The sequence below is a fragment of the Silene latifolia genome, chromosome 5 (genome assembly GCF_048544455.1).
Source record: "Silene latifolia isolate original U9 population chromosome 5, ASM4854445v1, whole genome shotgun sequence".
Classification (NCBI taxonomy): Eukaryota; Viridiplantae; Streptophyta; class Magnoliopsida; order Caryophyllales; family Caryophyllaceae; genus Silene; species Silene latifolia.
The window spans coordinates 89808103-89825293 of NC_133530.1; positions in this window are offsets into that span (position 1 = coordinate 89808103).

The following is a 17191-nucleotide window of genomic DNA, read 5'->3' on the forward strand; positions in this document are numbered from 1 at the left end:
CTTTAAAGGGGAGGTCCCTACGGTCAACTTATTCCGCCGACTTCATAGTCTTCGGCCGTCAATCGCCCGAAAGGTGGGGTGGTACAGCGTGCAGACGGAGCCAGGATATGTCTCCGTAAACAAGCTTACTTCCTGCAAAGACTGGCAAGAGCGATGGGTGTACGTCCAGGTGCCGGAGGACTACCCATTGCCGAGGTCTTTCCAGGGCCCCGTTCATTTGCGGTGTGAGACCCGGGAAGAGTATGAGAAACACGTCTCCCGGGGTAGCAAGGTTAAGATGGACGCTTCTTTTGTCCCCCTTACTGCGGATGAGAAGCGGGCAATGCGGCTATTTGATCTTTGAGGAGGGATGGCTGCCCCCGACTCAGATTATTCTTCAGGACGAGCTGCTATGCCGCGTCGGCCTCATACCGGCCCTCAGCCGTGGTGAGTAGGGTCGGTGTGAGGCCCACCTTTGCTTGTTATGTTCCTGTTTGTAGCTTTCTTACTTACTTTATGTAACTCTTGTTTGATTCCTTGCGGATCGGTTTGGTCGGGATCTCGTCGAGAAAGACTTGGAGAGGTCAGGGCTTGATAAGGACGGGAAAGTTCTCATCCGTCATCCTACGGCTGAAACGCGCGATCGCCGATCGTCCCCCTAATGAACTCATGGAAAAACAGACGAGAGCGTTGGATCCGAGACGCTCAAGCACGGGTTCTTGGTGGCGTGCAAAGAGATCAAAGAAGGCGGCGTCCAAGTCGGCGGCTGTATCAATGGCAACTCCCTCTTCGACCCCAGTGGCCGAAAAGGATCATGTGGAGGTGATCAACATTTCGAGGGGAGGTGACCGTTGCTAAGGTCCCTTCTCCGAAGAAGAGGAAAGACCCACCGTCCGCTTCCACCGTTGCCGTGGAAAAACTGCTTCCACCAGACCCTCCAATTAAGAGGATTCGAACTGTACGGATTTAACTCGTGGTTCGGATTTAGCCGCTCGTTGGACATTCCCGACGACGAGGCTTTTCGGACGTGTCAATGCATGGTGACATGGATGCTTTGTGTAAATTTTTTGTAGATCCACCGTCGGCAGTGCCGTTCTCACCGAACGGCAAGTAGGAAGCGACTGAGAAGGCGATTGAGAAGGCGGGTGACCAAAACGTCGTCGTGGACTCCTCACCCCGAAAGGTTACTCCCACCGAGCTCGTGGCGGAGGGTGAGAAAATATACAAGAGGTTGGGGAAATGGAGCCGTCTAGCCGCCTCCTCATCATGGAGCAAGAAAGGCCACGGCCCAACTGGGCCGGCCGATTGCAAGGCTCAAGCTTGATCTCTCTCGCCGCGAGGGGGAAGCCGGAAGGCTAAGCTGGATCTTCTTGCTTGCCAAGAGGCGTGCGGAGGAAGCCGAGAAGTGCCGAGGGCCGAGAGGGCCAAAGTTGAGGATGCTGATGGCGCCACGGCCAAGATGATGGAGGAGCGGGACAGGTATAAAGGTGCCTACGACGCTGTGGTTGCCAAGAGGGACGAGTGGGAGGATCGGTTCCAGAAGCAGGCGGAGGTGCTCAGGGACATGCAGGCTATCCTTGCTCAAAAAGAGAAGGATATTGAAATGCTTCAAGATGATCTCCTCCCCAAAATGTGCGTCCAGTTCCGGGACCAGGCCGAGAAGGCGGCCAGGGAGGCAATCAGAAGGGCTGTCCCCGACGGTTCCTTCCCGTGGGATAAATTCGACCAGCTCCTGGATGAGATAGCCGATGCTGCAGAAGCAGCGGCTACAATGAAGGCGGAGGCAGCGAAGGCGGCTCAGGTAGATGAGGCCAAGGAGTTGCTTGGAGATGGTCAGCCTTCCTCAAAGCCGGCCACCGAAGATGCTGTTGCTACTGATGGAGGGCAACAACAAGCATAGGGAGACGGGCGGTCGTCACCAGACTCACCCGGCGTCTCGGATAGCTTCAGCTGTTCGGGGGCCAATTATTGAGCCTTCTCTCCCTGCCATCCTTTTGGCGCTTCAAATCCCAAGTCTGTAATCTTTTGCTTTTTAGCTTCTTCGCTTTTTTGTAAAGCTTTGGTAGGTAGAGTTTAGGCTACCCTCACGGGGACGGCCGTCGTTTGTACTCTCCTTGCAGTCAACTTTAATGAAGTTTAATCTATTTGGTCCTCGGCTTGGCCGGGACTCTGATTACGATCCTTTACTTTTCTTGTGTTATCAACTGTCTTCGTTTTTACACTCGTCATGACCGAGGCGGTTTGAATGCGTGTCTCAACTGTGTCTAACGTCTTTAGCATTCGTGACTGTGTAGGCATATTGACCGCTAGATTGGCGTCTCAATTGCACTGAGTATACGTTTCTTTTTAGTGTATCGACCGGCGTGTTCCCCGTCGCTCTCGGCGTTGGCCGAGGTAATCGGGGTTGCGGCTTCGATAGCGTTCGTAACTGTGTAGGCATATTGACCGCTAGATTGGCGTCTCAATTGCACTGAGTATACGTTTCTTTTTTAGCGTATCGACCGGCGTGTTCCCCGTCGCTCTCGGCTTTGGCCGAGGTAATCGGGGTTGCGGCTTCGACATCGTTCGTAACTGTGTAGGCATATTGACCGCTAGATTGGCGTCTCAATTGCACTGAGTATACGTTTCTCTTTAGCGTATCGGCCGACGTGTTCCCCGTCGCTCTCGGTTTTGGCCGAGGTAATCGGGGTTGCGGCCGATAAGCGTTAAATAATCGTGTAGGCATATTGACCGCTAGATTGGCGTCTCAATTGCACCGAGTATCGTTCTTTTTAGCGTATCGGCCGACGTGTTCCCCGTCGCTCTCGGTTTTGGCCGAGGTAATCGGGGTTGCGGCTTCGATAGCGTTTGTAACTGTGTAGGCATATTGACCGCTAAATTGGCGTCTCAATTGCACTGAGTATACGTTTCTTTTTAGCGTATCGGCCGGCGTGTTCCCCGTCGCTCTCGGTTTTGGCCGAGGTAACCGGGGTTGCGGCTTCGATAGCGTTAAATCGTGTAGGCATATTGACCGCTAAATTGGCGTCTCAATTGCACTGAGTATACGTTTCTTTTTAGCGTATCGGCCGGCGTGTTCCCCGTCGCTCTCGGTTTTGGCCGAGGTAACCGGGGTTGCGGCTTCGATAGCGTTCGTAACTGTGTAGGCATATTGACCGCTAGATTGGCGTCTCAATTGCACTGAGTATACGTTTCTTTTTAGCGTATCGGCCGACGTGTTCCCCGTCGCTCTCGGTTTTGGCCGAGGTAATCGGGGTTGCGGCTTCGATAGCGATTCTTCCCTTCGAGTTTCCGTCTAGTGGCAAATTGTGGAGGGGGCAGACACTTTGATGGAGAACTTGGGCGATTCATTTGTTTGTTATGATCGTGCGTTGGGGTGTCCACAATGTGTTTGGACACCTCCGCCGCTATACAAAGTATTTTCTCAAGTTATCGGTGTTCCAATGGCTCATCAAAGGCACACCTCCCATGTCTGTCGGTAGTGCGTGCCCGGCCTCATCTCTTCGACCACTTTGTAGGGACCCTCCCAGTTGGCCGTCAGTTTGCCGTGAATATTTCCTTTGTTGGTGGCAGCCGACTTCCTTAGGACTAGGTCTCCTATTGTTAAGTCCCTTTTGTGGACTCTTCGGTTGTAGGCTCTCTTCATCCGGTTCTGATATACGGCCAAGTTGAGGCGTGCCGTGTCTCGGCTTTCTTCGACCAGGCCGATGGTCCGGTCGTTCCCGGATCTGGGGGTGTACTGTATCCGGAACGATTCCAGTTCTGAAACGACAGCTCTCACCCTTACTAGATACCTTATTGTCTCGTAGTCCTGGGCTTCGCACTCTCCTCTAACCTGGTTGGTCACGAGGAGCGAATGCATCTTTACCATGATACGTTACGCCCGGCGGCTTTAGCTAGCTCAATTCCAGTTATCATCGCCTCGTACTTGGACTCCTTGTTGGAGGCCAATGAGGTAAGCTTCAAGCGCTCGGATACGTCCCCGTTTGGGGCGATGATAACGATATCGGCCCTCGAGCCATTCGTCGCGGAGGGGCCGTTAGCGTGAACCTCCCACAAACCGGGATCTTCCTCTTTTTCGAGATGAGCTTATGTGCCTCCCCGGTCCGAGACATATATCAATGTCGGGCCCGATGGATATTACGGCGTCGATTTCGCTCAAAGTGATCCGGCCTATGAGTACATCGTAGCGGGCGTGCCGTCGATGACTACGAATTTAGACATAACGTTCTTGGCGCACCTCCCTCGCCGAACCTCACCGGCAAACCGATCGACCCCAGGGGTACCAGCCGGCCCAAAAAGTCAGTATAACGGGTTGGTGCGGGGCTCAAATTTTCAATCCTCGAGGCCGAGGCCGAGAAAGCATTCTCTGTTCATAACATTCGTGTAGGCGCCTGTGTCAATCAGGCACCCCTTCACCAGGTGGTTGGCTATGTCTAGGCGGACTGTAAGTGGGTCGCTATGAAGAGCGGCGACTCCATCGTAGTCCCTTTGTCCGATGGTCATGTCTGGGATGCTGGGAGCGGGGGTTGCTGTGTTGGGCACAAAGTTGATGGCCGGATAAGGTTCATTCTGGGGCCGTTTGTGCTCATGAGCGGACCCACTGCTCTCGTTGTCCCTGATGACGACATTGACTACTCCTACCCGCTCAGAGGCGGACTTGCTATTCGATCCGCCGGCATCTGGTTTTTGGCCTCTGGCAACATATTTGCCGAGGCTCCCCATCCGGATTAGCTCTTCAATGGCATCCTTCAGGTGTCGGCAATCGTTGGTTAAGTGTCCGGTGTGGCCGTGGTACTTACAGTACTGGCTCGTGTCACCGTCACTCCTCGGCCTAGGGGGTCTTTCCCATTTCTGGCCCTCGTTCTTGCTCAAAGCGAAGACCTCGGCGGCCGACACGACTAGGGGGTGTGATCATCGTACCGTTTTTGTAGTACGTCCCCGAGCTCCCCGGCATTCGCCGAGCTTTGTTTTCTGGCAGACTTCTCTGACCGTGGCCTATTACTCTCACGGCGTCTTTCATCAGACCGTGACCCGTTGTTGTCACGGCGTTTTTCATTCGGGTTAACCTCCCGGCGGCTCTTCCTTTCTGATTGCTCAGCCTCGCTGGGGCCTACCCAGGTCTTGTGGTAGTCTTCTACCTTGATGGCTTGGTCAGCCAACTTCTGGCGGCGTCAATCCTAGGCCTCCGCACTTGATGAGCTCATTTTTAAATCTCCCCTTGGGAGGCCCTTCATCGCGCGAAGCCGCCGATTCGGGATTGATTTCTCGAATCTGCTGGACCTTTCCGTCGAACCTCTTCACATAGTTTCGTAGAGACTCGTCTTCCTCCTGTTTGATAGTTAGGAGGTCCGATGTCTCCACGGCCCTTCTCTTATTGCAAGAGTACTGGGCTAGAAAGGCGTCCCTTAGGTCGGCGAAATAGTGTATCGAGCCGTCGGGAAGCCCCTTGTACCAATTTTGAGCCATTCCATGCAGAGTTGTTGGGAAAATTCGGCACCAGACCTCCTCAGGTTGCTCCCATACCGACATGTAAGACTCGAAAGCCTCAGCGTGGTCGGGTGGATCACTATCTCCCTTGTATGACGAGGTGGCAACTTGAGCTTAGTTGGCACTGGACTTCTAGGACGTGGCGCGAGGGGTGTCGACCACGTGCTTGAACGACATGCGGCGATCGGCTCCTTACATCCCTAACCTGGCTCCTCCCCCCGTAGCGGGAGGGGCTCCTTCTTCGACTCGGACTTCTTCTCCAACTCTGCTGAGTCGGACTTCTCTGGCTCCTTTGGGGTAAGCCTCGTTCGTGTGGCGGGGACGCTGTCCTCCCACGAGTGCGGGAAGGACTTAGGTCTACCGCGCCCACTTTGGGCTCCCCCGGCGTCTTGGCTTGGTCAGCTTCTCCTAGTGCTCCGTTCAAATTTCTTGGAGTCACGTTTAGGGCCCTAGTCTCCTGGACAGTTTCCGCCGCTCTTGTCGGCGTGACAGTGTGAGCGGGCGTATTACTGATTAGGTCCAGGAGCATTTTCAGTTTCGCTACGTCAACCACCTGTCCCATGATGGTGACCTGGTTGGGCAGCGGCGGCGTGTCGGGTATTATTGGCATCCCGAACTCTGGTTGGATTACTCCGCCGGTGGAGGGCTGCACAACTCCAGAGTTGTTGAAAGCATCATCTTGGTAGAACGCGGTTTCGTCGGTCACGACTGCGTCTTGTTGTTTCGACATTTTCTTAGCTTTTTGGGTGGGTTTTTGTTGATTTGTTGTTTTTTTTTTTTGTTTGGGAATGAATGTGACTAGCTTCTAGTGTCCTTCCCCACAGACGGCGCCAATTGTTCCGGGTGTAATTCCAGAGCAAGTATCGTTACCACCCGTGGCTTGTAGAATAATGTTTTGGGTTGAACCCTTCTCGCTTCTATCGTCCCTCTCGGCCTCTCCTGCAATAATGAACGAACTGAGGGCTTGGGCGTGTGCCAGCGTACTCACTCCGACGCTCAAGTCGAGAAACTTAAAGGATTAAGCTGCGTTACTTGGCTAGGTATGTATTGTAGAGAGATAAGAGAGATATTACCAGATGAATAGTGTATTTAGGTTAAGTTTCTTGGATCCCCTCCTCAATGAAGGTTGAGGAGTATTTATAGGCTTTCACCTTTTGTCACGTAGTGGCCAAGTGGCCAAGTGGCTAGCAGGTGGAAAGACTGATCTACCCCTCGGCCGAGGGGCCTATGGCAGGCCGGCGGGCCATGATGACTCACCGCCGAGGAGTCTTGGATATGAGTACGCGGATATGTGTCCCGGCTGATCAGGTTGTCACGCCGAGACCCAGGCTAACAGGCCGATGGGCTGCATCGGCTAGGCTGTATAAGTCGTTGACTTGTTGTGGACATCTTTGACCTTGCTCAGTATGTTGACTTGGTCAGCGGTGCAGAATATGCCCCATCACTCACAATCTGGGTGTAGTCATTTGTGACGACTCTTGGATCTTTATTTCAAATAATACTTCCACAATAGTGATAGCGAATTTCTCGATAGATACATAATATTATATGTCAAGAATAACTCGTCTTAATAATCATAGCGTATCAATGCGCTTATTGTGCTACCTCGTTAAAAACCTTGCTAGGAAAAACTCATTAGGACAAAAAACCTAGACGAAGGGAAAAAAGAGTGTAGCCATCATTCCTTAATTCTTTATCATAAGGAGAATCAATCCGATAATTATTGAATAAATCATCCAATACTCTTGAGCGCTTATCTTTGTTAAACCACATATGTATGAATTAACATTCTCATTGTAGACTTTGACTACATTATTTTTCAATCCTTATGGTACTTCTGGACCATAAACTAATTTCACATGTTTAGCATGAAACTCATTTAAATCATTATTCTCATATGCTCAAACTTCAGGTTGAGACTGTTCCGGGTGTAATTCCAGAGCAAGTATTGTTACCACCCGTGGCTTGTAGAATGATGTCTTGAGTTGGATTCCTCACGTCTCTATCGCTCCTCTCGGCCTCTCCTGCAACAATGAACGAACTGAGGGCTTGGCTTTGTGCCAAGCGTACTCACTCCGACGCTCAAGTCAGTGAACTTAGTGGGATAAGTTGTTATTACTCGGCTAGGGATATATTGTAGAGAGATAAGGAAGATATTACCAGATAAATAGTGATTCTTAGGTTAATTTGTGGATCCTCTCCTCAATGAGGGTTGAGTAGTATTTATAGACTTTCACCTTTTGTCACGTAGTGGCCAAGTGGCCAAGTGGCTAGCAGGTGAAAAGACCGTTCTACCCTCGGCCGCTGGACCCATGGCAGGCCGGCCGAAGGTCTTGGATATGAGTACGCGGATATGTGTCCCGGCTGGTCAGTTGCCAGGCCGAGACCCAGGTGACAGGCCGATAGGTTGCATCGGCTAAGCTGTCTGAGTCGTTGACTTTGCTGTGGATATCCTTGACCTTGCTCAATATGTTGACTTGGTCAGCGGTGCAGAATATGCCCCATCAATTTGCCCCCAGCGTAGTCTATGCCGTGGTATGGGCTCCGATGTATGCTGAGCGTATATTCTGCGAAAGTAATTTTTGAAACTTTTCTGTATCGGCTTCTTCTATCTCGGCCTGGTTCTTATCAGGCCGTACCATATATATCCCCCCTCCGCATGGATGTGTAAAGGGCATCCGATGTGGAAAAGGAAGTGACGCTGGGCGAGACCAGGGTTGGGAGTGCCGGTTGCTCTTGATTGCCCCAAGGCCGGTGCTCCTTAGCATGGTTGATCTTGTGACCGGCGGAGAGCAGATACCTAGGAATTTGTTGAGGAAGATGAATGGGCAGAGATATGAAAGGGCGTGTTGAAGACGCTTGATCACTGTTGCGTTGATTGACGTTTAACTGTTGCGACGATTGACATTACGTGGTTGCATGTCCGACACGTGTCTGTTCGCTGATTGGCTGACGCTTCATGGGCTGTTCCCTTATTGGTCCTTCTTTATGGGCTTTCTTTCTATAAATAGGGCAGTTGTTCCGTGAATTTGGTCACCAATTTCATTCTCCAAAATTTTCTTCTCTCTAAACTTCCAAGGCCTTCTTTGTCTTCTAATTTTCAGGGTTGCTACTCCGGCGAGTGTTTTTCTTCAAGGTAAACAAACAAATTTCCTTTCTTCTCTTGTTAAATAATCATTGCTATCATGTCTTCTGCTGACGCTGGGACTAGCGCTTCGGCGCTGGGGGGTTCCCCGTCGCGTCTTGATGGGGAGGGGATACTAGAGGCCATCCCGATAAGGTTTGGGGGTCCTAGGTCTCCCTCTCCCGTAGTTGATCCACCAATTTTGGAGGAGGGGGGGGATGAGGATGATGATGCTGATGATGATGAGAGGACTCCTTCTGATGGTGAGAGGACTCTTTCTGTTGTTGAGAGGCCGTCTATCCCGGACCATGGCGAGGCCTGCACAACTGGTCTTGATCGCGCCTGGACTAATAAATTCGCCAGCTGTTCCGGCGGGACTCTTTTCGAAGGCCATTTCTCCTTCGGTGATGGGTACAAGATCGTTATCCCTGAGGAGGGTCAGGCGGTCTGTTGCCCTCCCCCTGGTCACATCGGCGTGTATATCAGGCATCTGGAGTATGGGCTCCGGTTTCCTCTGAATGAATACGTCATGGCCATCAACAAAGCTATGAACGTTGCTGTGGCCCAACTGCATCCGTTGGCCATGAGGACGATAGTTGGCTTTGTGTGGCTTTGTCTCTTTAGGGGGGAGATCCCATCAGTAAACTTATTCCGCCGCCTTCACCATCTACGGCCTTCGATCTCCGGTAAAGTGGGGTGGTACAGCGTGCAGACGGAGCCAGGCGTTGTCTCCGTGTCTAAGCTTACTTCTTGTAAGGACTGGCAACGGCGGTGGGTGTACGTCCAAGTGCCTGAAGACTACCCATTGCCTCGGTCCTTCCAAGGCCTTGTTTACTTACGGTGTGAGAACCGGGAAGAATATGAGAAATATATCTCCCGGGGTAAAGTTAAGATGGACGCTTCGATGGTCCCTCTTACTGCGGAGGAAGAACGGGCGATGCAGTTGTTTGATGCTGAGAAAGGATGGCTGCCCCCGACTTAGATTATCCTGCAGGATGAGCTGCTTTGCCGCGTCGGCCTCATACCGGCCCTCAATCAGGGTGAGTGGGGTCGGTGTGAGGCCCATCTTTGCCTGTTGTATTCCTGTTTTAGAGCTTTGTTTCGCTTCCTTTATGTAACTCTTGCTTGATTTCTTGCAGACCGGTTTGGCCAAGGTCTGTCCGAGAAGACCTTAGAGAGGTTGGGGCTTGATAAGGACGGGAAGGTTGTTCAACGGCGTCCTACGGCTAACAAGCTTGATCGCAGACTGTCTCCCAAAGAGCTGATGGACAGGCAGCTGAAGGGTTTGGATCCGGAGGCGGCCCAGGCACGGGTTCTCGGAGGCGTGCCGAAGAGAACAAAGAAGGCGGCGTCCAAAACGGCGGCGGCGTCAGTGCCAGCCCCATCTTCGACTCCAGCGGTCCCGAAGGATCATTTGGAGGTCGTCGATATCACTGGTGGGGTGGTGACCGTTGCTCAGGTCCCCTCTCTCTGAGGAAGAGGAAAGTGCCACCGTCTGCTTCCACCGTTGCTGGGGAGAAGACTGCCCCAACCGGCCCTCCGACTAAGAGGGTCCAGACTGGTACGGACCTAACTTGCGGTTCAGACCTAGCTGGTTCGTTGGACATTCTCGATGACCGACTTTCTGATGTGTCGATGCGTGTTGACGTGGATGCTCTGTGTAAATTTTTTGTAGATCCGCCGTCGGTAGCTGCCGTTCTCACTGAGCGGCGGCTCGAGAAGCAGCCTGAGAAGACAGGTGATAGAAATATCATCGTTGACTCCTCGGTCCAGAAGATTTCTTCCGACGAGCTCGTGGCGGAGGGTGAGAGAATATCTAAGAGGCTGGCGAAGTGGACCCGTCTAGCCGGCTCCCACATCATGGAGCGGGAAAAGAGCGTGGCCCAATCTGCGCCGTTGATCGCGAAGCTCAAGCTTGATCTCTCCGCTTCAAGGGGGGAAGCCGGGAAGGCTAAGCTGGACCTCTTTGCTGCCAAGAGGCGTGTGGAGGAGGTTTAGAAGCTGCTGGTGGCCGAGAGAGCCAAAGTTGAGGATGCTGATGCTGCCACCGCCAAGTTGATGGAGGAGCGAGACCGGTACAAGGGCGCTTATGACGCCGTGGTTGCCAAGAGGAACGAGTGGAAAGATTTGTTCCATAACCAGGCGGAGGCGCTTAGGGATACGCGGGCTTCCCTTGCTCAAAAAGAGAAGGATATCGAAATGCTTCAAGATGATCTCCTCCCTAAACTGTGCGCCCAATACCGGGACCAGGCCGAGGAGGCGACCAGGGCGGCGATCAAAAAGCTCGTCCCCGACGGCTCCTTCCCGTGGGACAAATTTGAACAGCTTCTGGATGAGATGGCTGAGGCTGCTGAAGCAGCGGCTGCAGAGAAGGCGGAGGCAGCGAAGGCGGCTAAGATAGCTGAGGCCAAGGCGGCCTACGATGCAAAGGTGAAGGAGGGTGAGAGGCTGAAGTCACTTGAAAATGTCGAGCCCTCTTCTGAGCCGGCCGCCGAAAATGCTGCTGCCACTGATGGAGGGCAGCAACAAGCATAGGGAGACGGGCGGTCGTCACCAGACTCACCCGGCATCTCGGATAGCTTCAGCTGTTCGGGGGCCAACTATTGAGCCTTTCCTCCCTGCCACTTTTGGCGCTTCAAATGATATGTTTGTAACCTTTTGCTTTTCTTTCCCTTGTTTTGTTAGTAAAACTCCTGGTAGGTTGTGTTTAGGCTTATCCCTATGGGGACGGCCGTCGTCTGTACTTTCTTTGTAATTGTTTTCAATAAAGTTCGTCTTATCGGCCTTTGGCTTGGCCAGGGCTTCGATCACGATTCCTCGTTTGTTGATGCGGTCGTTTCTACACCAAAAATAAAATACCTAAATACAACTAACAGAAGCTAGCAGCAAGTAGGGTCGATCTCCACAGGGAGGCTAAGTTGCTATCTATCTGTTTAATTCGGTCTGTCAGGGTGTCACAGAAATGGAGGTTTTGAATTGATTTAACTAACTAGAGACTAAAGCGAGGGAAATGGAAAGGAGAAACTAACAGCAAGAGGAAAGGGAGTATGCTAGGAGTCGGTCTACCGTGGCAGCTATCAATACTTATACTATTGGAAATACTGAGACGATTAAACTATTGATAAGAAGAGCTATGGTCGTCACCTTTCGGTCCTTAAACCGCCCTAGAGTGTAAACAGCTTAACTTTCGCCCTCACTGCAATACCCTATTGTAATTAAGCAAGCCTTCCCTTCCAATCTTTCGATCTAGGTCGGAGTTAACTAAATTTATGGTCTCCTGCATGCATTCATTCGACCGGATAACAATTAAATTGCTTAATACAATTCCTACCGCAAGTCTAACCTATTCAAGTCAGTTAAAACATCGCTACCACGGCTTCCCTAATCCTAACATACTACGGAATTTAGCTAGACATAATTAAAGGGAAACAAGAATAATAGAAACAAGAACAATAAATAAACATTAAAAAGAAAGAGAAAAGGGAGAGAAACAATTACTGAAATAATGATCCGGAAAAGGAAGAGCAAAGTAACAGTGTAAAAGTGACAGAGTATTAAGAGTAAAAGAGGATAGCCGAAAAAGAAGAGAGCTAATTATAAAATCCTAACTCCTATTTATAAGAAAATAGGAGTATAATTAAACCTAATGACGGAATTAGAGCAAAAAGCCCAACCCGTCAACAATATCCACTCGATCGAGTAACTAAATCACTCGATCGAGCAAAAGCATAAAAGGAACTGGTCGATCGAAAGGAAAAATAGTCGATCGAGTACTTATTCATCCTAAAACCACTCGATCGAGAAGAAGTGGCTCTCGATCGAGCAAATGGGCTCTCGATTGAATAGAAATAGTTCTCGATCGAGCACTTCTCGAACGTAATTCCTGCTTCGCGCACTGAACTTCAAACGGCTGCCATTTCTTCGTTACTTGGGCAAATAGGGCGTGGTTGGTGGCGTTGGAAAGCTAAGAGGATAAGCTTTCACCTCAAACTGGAATCAGCTTAATAACTGTTGTATAACTCGAGATATGGCTCTTACAAGCAGGAACTAGCAAATTGAAGCACTCTCTTGGCTCGCCTAACTTCCTTACTCCAATGCGCATCTCAAAATAGCACTTTCCAAGCTCCGAATTATCTCTTCCTCCAAATGCATGCTAAACGGACGGTAAATAGCTTGATTTCACTACTTTCGGATCCATACCTGCAAATAAGACATAATAACCCAAAGTAGCATATTCGGGGCATTTCGTAGCAATAAACCACGATAAAAGCATAAAGATACGCGCATAAAATAGGCTAAAAAGACTATATAAAATGCACGTATCAAATCTCCCCAAACCAAACCTTTACTCGTCCCCGAGTAAACTAAAATGCAACTAAAGGAACGGAAAAAGATAACTCAGAGCTAGCTACAAATGCCCACTTAAGCCAATTTAATGCAAGCAAACTAACACTTATAGCAGATAGTCAAATGCAAACGAGTTATAGGATGTTTATAAATAAAGCTGAACCGTCGACCTTGCAAGACCTTTAATAATGGACTCTCACAGGTCACTCTTCTCTCATGAAGCAAAGGGTGAACATATATATGTAAGAGAGAAAGAAAAATAGTCGCTCACCTAAACTACGACCTACATAAACATGCATGCAACTAATATGATAGACAATTCTAACTACCGTACACACATTCCAACCAAACAAGGTCCTGTCACAGCCGAGGGCTTACAAAGATATGGTAAAGTGAGGCAATGGGTAAGAAAAGGCAAAACATTTATGGGAATGTGGAGGTATAGGTGATCAAGCTAGTACCTAAACAGAACCATATCAACATATCCATTTCCAACTCAATTATGAATTAAACATATGCCCTTCATTTGGCATAAAACTCACCAAACCAAACTGAACTAACTCCTCAAATGATATAAGATAGAACATAGGAGCAGAAACCGTCTCAAACAACATCTATTTTTTTCTTTTTTTTCGAATTTTCTATTTTTTCTCGGTTTCTCTTTCTTCATTCCTTTTTTTTCATTTTTCTTTTTCTTTTTTTCTTTTCATCATCCTCCCTTTCTTCATAGATTACCAACTCCGATTCAATAGAATATGCGCCAATATTTGATACTATGAAATATATACCGCAGAACAACTATCTAAACTAGCTTGACAAGGCAGGCTAAATTTGGATGTAGCTAAAGGGTCAACTGGCAAATTTGGCTAATGTGGAGTTTATGGGTAAAAACGAAAGAAAAGGGAAATGTAAGCACCTCCCTGCATGTGACACCAACCACTAACCCGAATGTATGACGGCAAAAAGCAATTGAATTTCATATACGTGCAAATTGATGAACATGTTATGCAAGGAGTAACTACTCACAATCCTACATGAAACTGGTCATAAATGACACCGGTTTATAAGCTCTAAATCTCAGAAATTATAAGTAGGTTACCAAAATTTTCAGGTCAAGTCTATATGTTCAGCTAAATTAAACATTAACTCGTAGATTATGCAAAAGACAAAGCTAAAAGGTAACAGTTCAATGCAAGGCTTAAGCAAAAAGACAGTTATAGAGCAATATCATCATGGAAATCTACCGTTCCGACTCAACCTACATGCAAAAATAAACGTGAATTTTTGAATTTTAACAATTTTTCAATTTTTTAAAGAATAAATAACAATGCAAACAGAAAATTAAACGTGATAACTGAAATGCAATAAAAACAATATGCAGACACAGATATGGATGCATAACCTCCCCAAACCCAACCGTACAATGCCCCCATTGTACCAAAACATGGAAAGGAAATGCAAACTGAAAGAGGAAGAGAAAGTAAGTGCGGAAAAACTCACAAAATGCGCGAATAAGGGGACCTCCCCAAACCGACCATGAAATGGGAGGTTGCTAAGGGCCCGGAAAACCGTCTCAGGAAGCTAATCTAAGTCAATAGCACTCGATCAAGAGGAATAGTAGCTGATCGAGTGAACTGGGCATTCAAAAACTGCTCGATCGAAAGGTAACTAGGTCGATCGAGTGGTTCTCCTTTTGCAGGTGGTCGATCGAGTAGAGGAAATGCTCGATCGAATGGATTTGGCAGCAAAAGTGCTCGATCGAGTACAACAAGTACTCGATTGAGTGATCCTCGCGTATTCTGCAAAATGCAATGAAAAACAGACCCTTGAATCGACAAAAACAAGCATACTGAGATAGTCTATGGTATAAAAACCATTTATTACAACTGAAATTAAATAAAAGCAAAATAAAATCGCCGGGTTGCCTCCCGGGTAGCGCTAGCTTCAGTCAGGTCCCAGCTCGACCTTCTTTTTCTTCGAGCTCTATAATTAATCACGATCAAAATAAACAAAGCGCGCGACAACATTTGTCAAATAGTCTGCGCATGTGCTACACAACAGCATAAGTAGCACCAAAGTGGAATCAAGAAATAGGAAATGAAATTAAACAACCGTTTGAGTCTAACAAATTTCCTATGTGAGCTCCTAAATTTATCCACAAAATAAAGGAGCGCGGGAGCAACTGTCAAAATATAGGGGTCCCGATTCAGATTAGCAATTTTGAGATGACATGTACGGTGAAAATTCGTTAAATTATGCGTCCACATATGAGGGGGTATAGCTTTGAAAAAGGAAGCATAAATAAGACGAGGCAATTTACAAATAATAATGAAATTACCGTTTACTACCTCAGGTTGATCACTCTTAATGTCGGAATCATAGATAAAAGAATTCATTACCTCTTCCGTGCTAGGAGTAATTACCGTCTCAGCTGCTTCTTCATCAACCTCCTCAGTGGAATCCATCCCGTAGATCGCAGCTTCGAGTGAATCCGACTCGGCTGTGAATAAGGGAGGTTCACCGTAACCTTCGTCATCGTCAAACTCGTCGTCTAATATGAACCCAAGTGACGAATTTAAGCTCCCAATGGCCAACTCAGTCGATCGAGCAGAGTAATCACTCGATCGACCACTTTCCTCCCGCATATCACTCGATCGAGTAATAAAATCACTCGATCGAGCACTTCCCTCATGCGTGTCACTCGATCGAGAAGAGATATTGCTCGATCGAGGACTTTCTTCCTGTACAGCGCTGACATCCTTGCATGCACTCTGGAAATACGATAGAAAGTCGTCATCCGAAATATAGAAATCATTTTGAGCATTGGGCATCGCGGGTTCTTCATGGGAAAAACCGCTCTTGGTCAAGCACACCTCTTTTGGTTGCCGAGCAACCAACCCAATTTAACCGAGCAATTTCGATTGCAACTCAAATTTCGGTGACTTGAGCACCCATATGTCTACCAAATTCCAGAACTAAGGATCTCAGCTCCGCGATTTCTTTTTTCTGTATATCACGAGGATCTTGTTGCGGTGGCCATTGATGGGGTGGATGTGGCGGCACAACTACGGCTGCATCGTGCTCAGCAGGACCACATCCCCAAGATTTCTTCCTTTCCCAACTAGCAGGTTTCTCAGCTTGGGCTTCAAACTGAGCAATTAGTCGGGAGACAGATGTCATCTTGGCAAGAGGGATCGAAGGTACTCAAGCCTTCCCTTCGATAATCTCCCTCGTGCTTTGTCTAATAAACTGTGAGCCTATCAAAACAGCACTAAAAGAGAAAGATAAGAACAGCCTCAAGGTACTTAGTCTTCCCTTGAGGCGAAAGGACAAATAAAATAAAACAGATAAAAAGCGTCGCCTCCCCGGCAACGGCGCCAAAATTTGATGCGGTCGTTTCTACACCAAAAATAAAATACCTAAATACAACTAACAGAAGCTAGCAGCAAGTAGGGTCGATCTCCACAGGGAGGCTAAGTTGCTATCTATCTGTTTTAATTCGATGTCCCGTCGGGTGTCACGAAAATGGAGGTTTTGAATTGATTTAACTAACTAGAGACTAAAGCGAGGGAAATGGAAAGGAGAAACTAACAGCAAGAGGAAAGGGAGTATGCTAGGAGTCGGTCTACCGTGGCAGCTATCAATACTTATACTATTGGAAATACTGAGGCGATTAAACTATTGTTAAGAAGAGCTATGGTCGTCACCTTTCGGTCCTTAAACCGCCCTAGAGTGTAAACAGCTTAACTTTCGCCCTCACTGCAATACCCTATTGTAATTAAGCAAGCCTTCCCTTCCAATCTTTCGATCTAGGTCGGGGTTAACTAAATTTATGGTCTCCTGCATGCATTCATTCGACCGGATAACAATTAAATTGCTTAATACAATTCCTACCGCAAGTCTAACCTATTCAAGTCAGTTAAAACATCGCTACCACGGCTTCCCTAATCCTAACATACTACGGAATTTAGCTAGACATAATTAAAGGGAAACAAGAATAATAGAAACAAGAACAATAAATAAACATTAAAAAGAAAGAGAAAAGGGAGAGAAACAATTACCGAAATAATGATCCGGAAAAGGAAGAGCAAAGTAACAGTGTAAAAGTGACAGAGTATTAAGAGTAAAAGAGGATAGCCGAAAAAAGAAGAGAGCTAATTATGTCGTCCTAACTCCTATTTATAAGAAAATAGGAGTATAATTAAACCTAATGACGGAATTAGAGCAAAAAGCCCAACCCGTCAACAATATCCA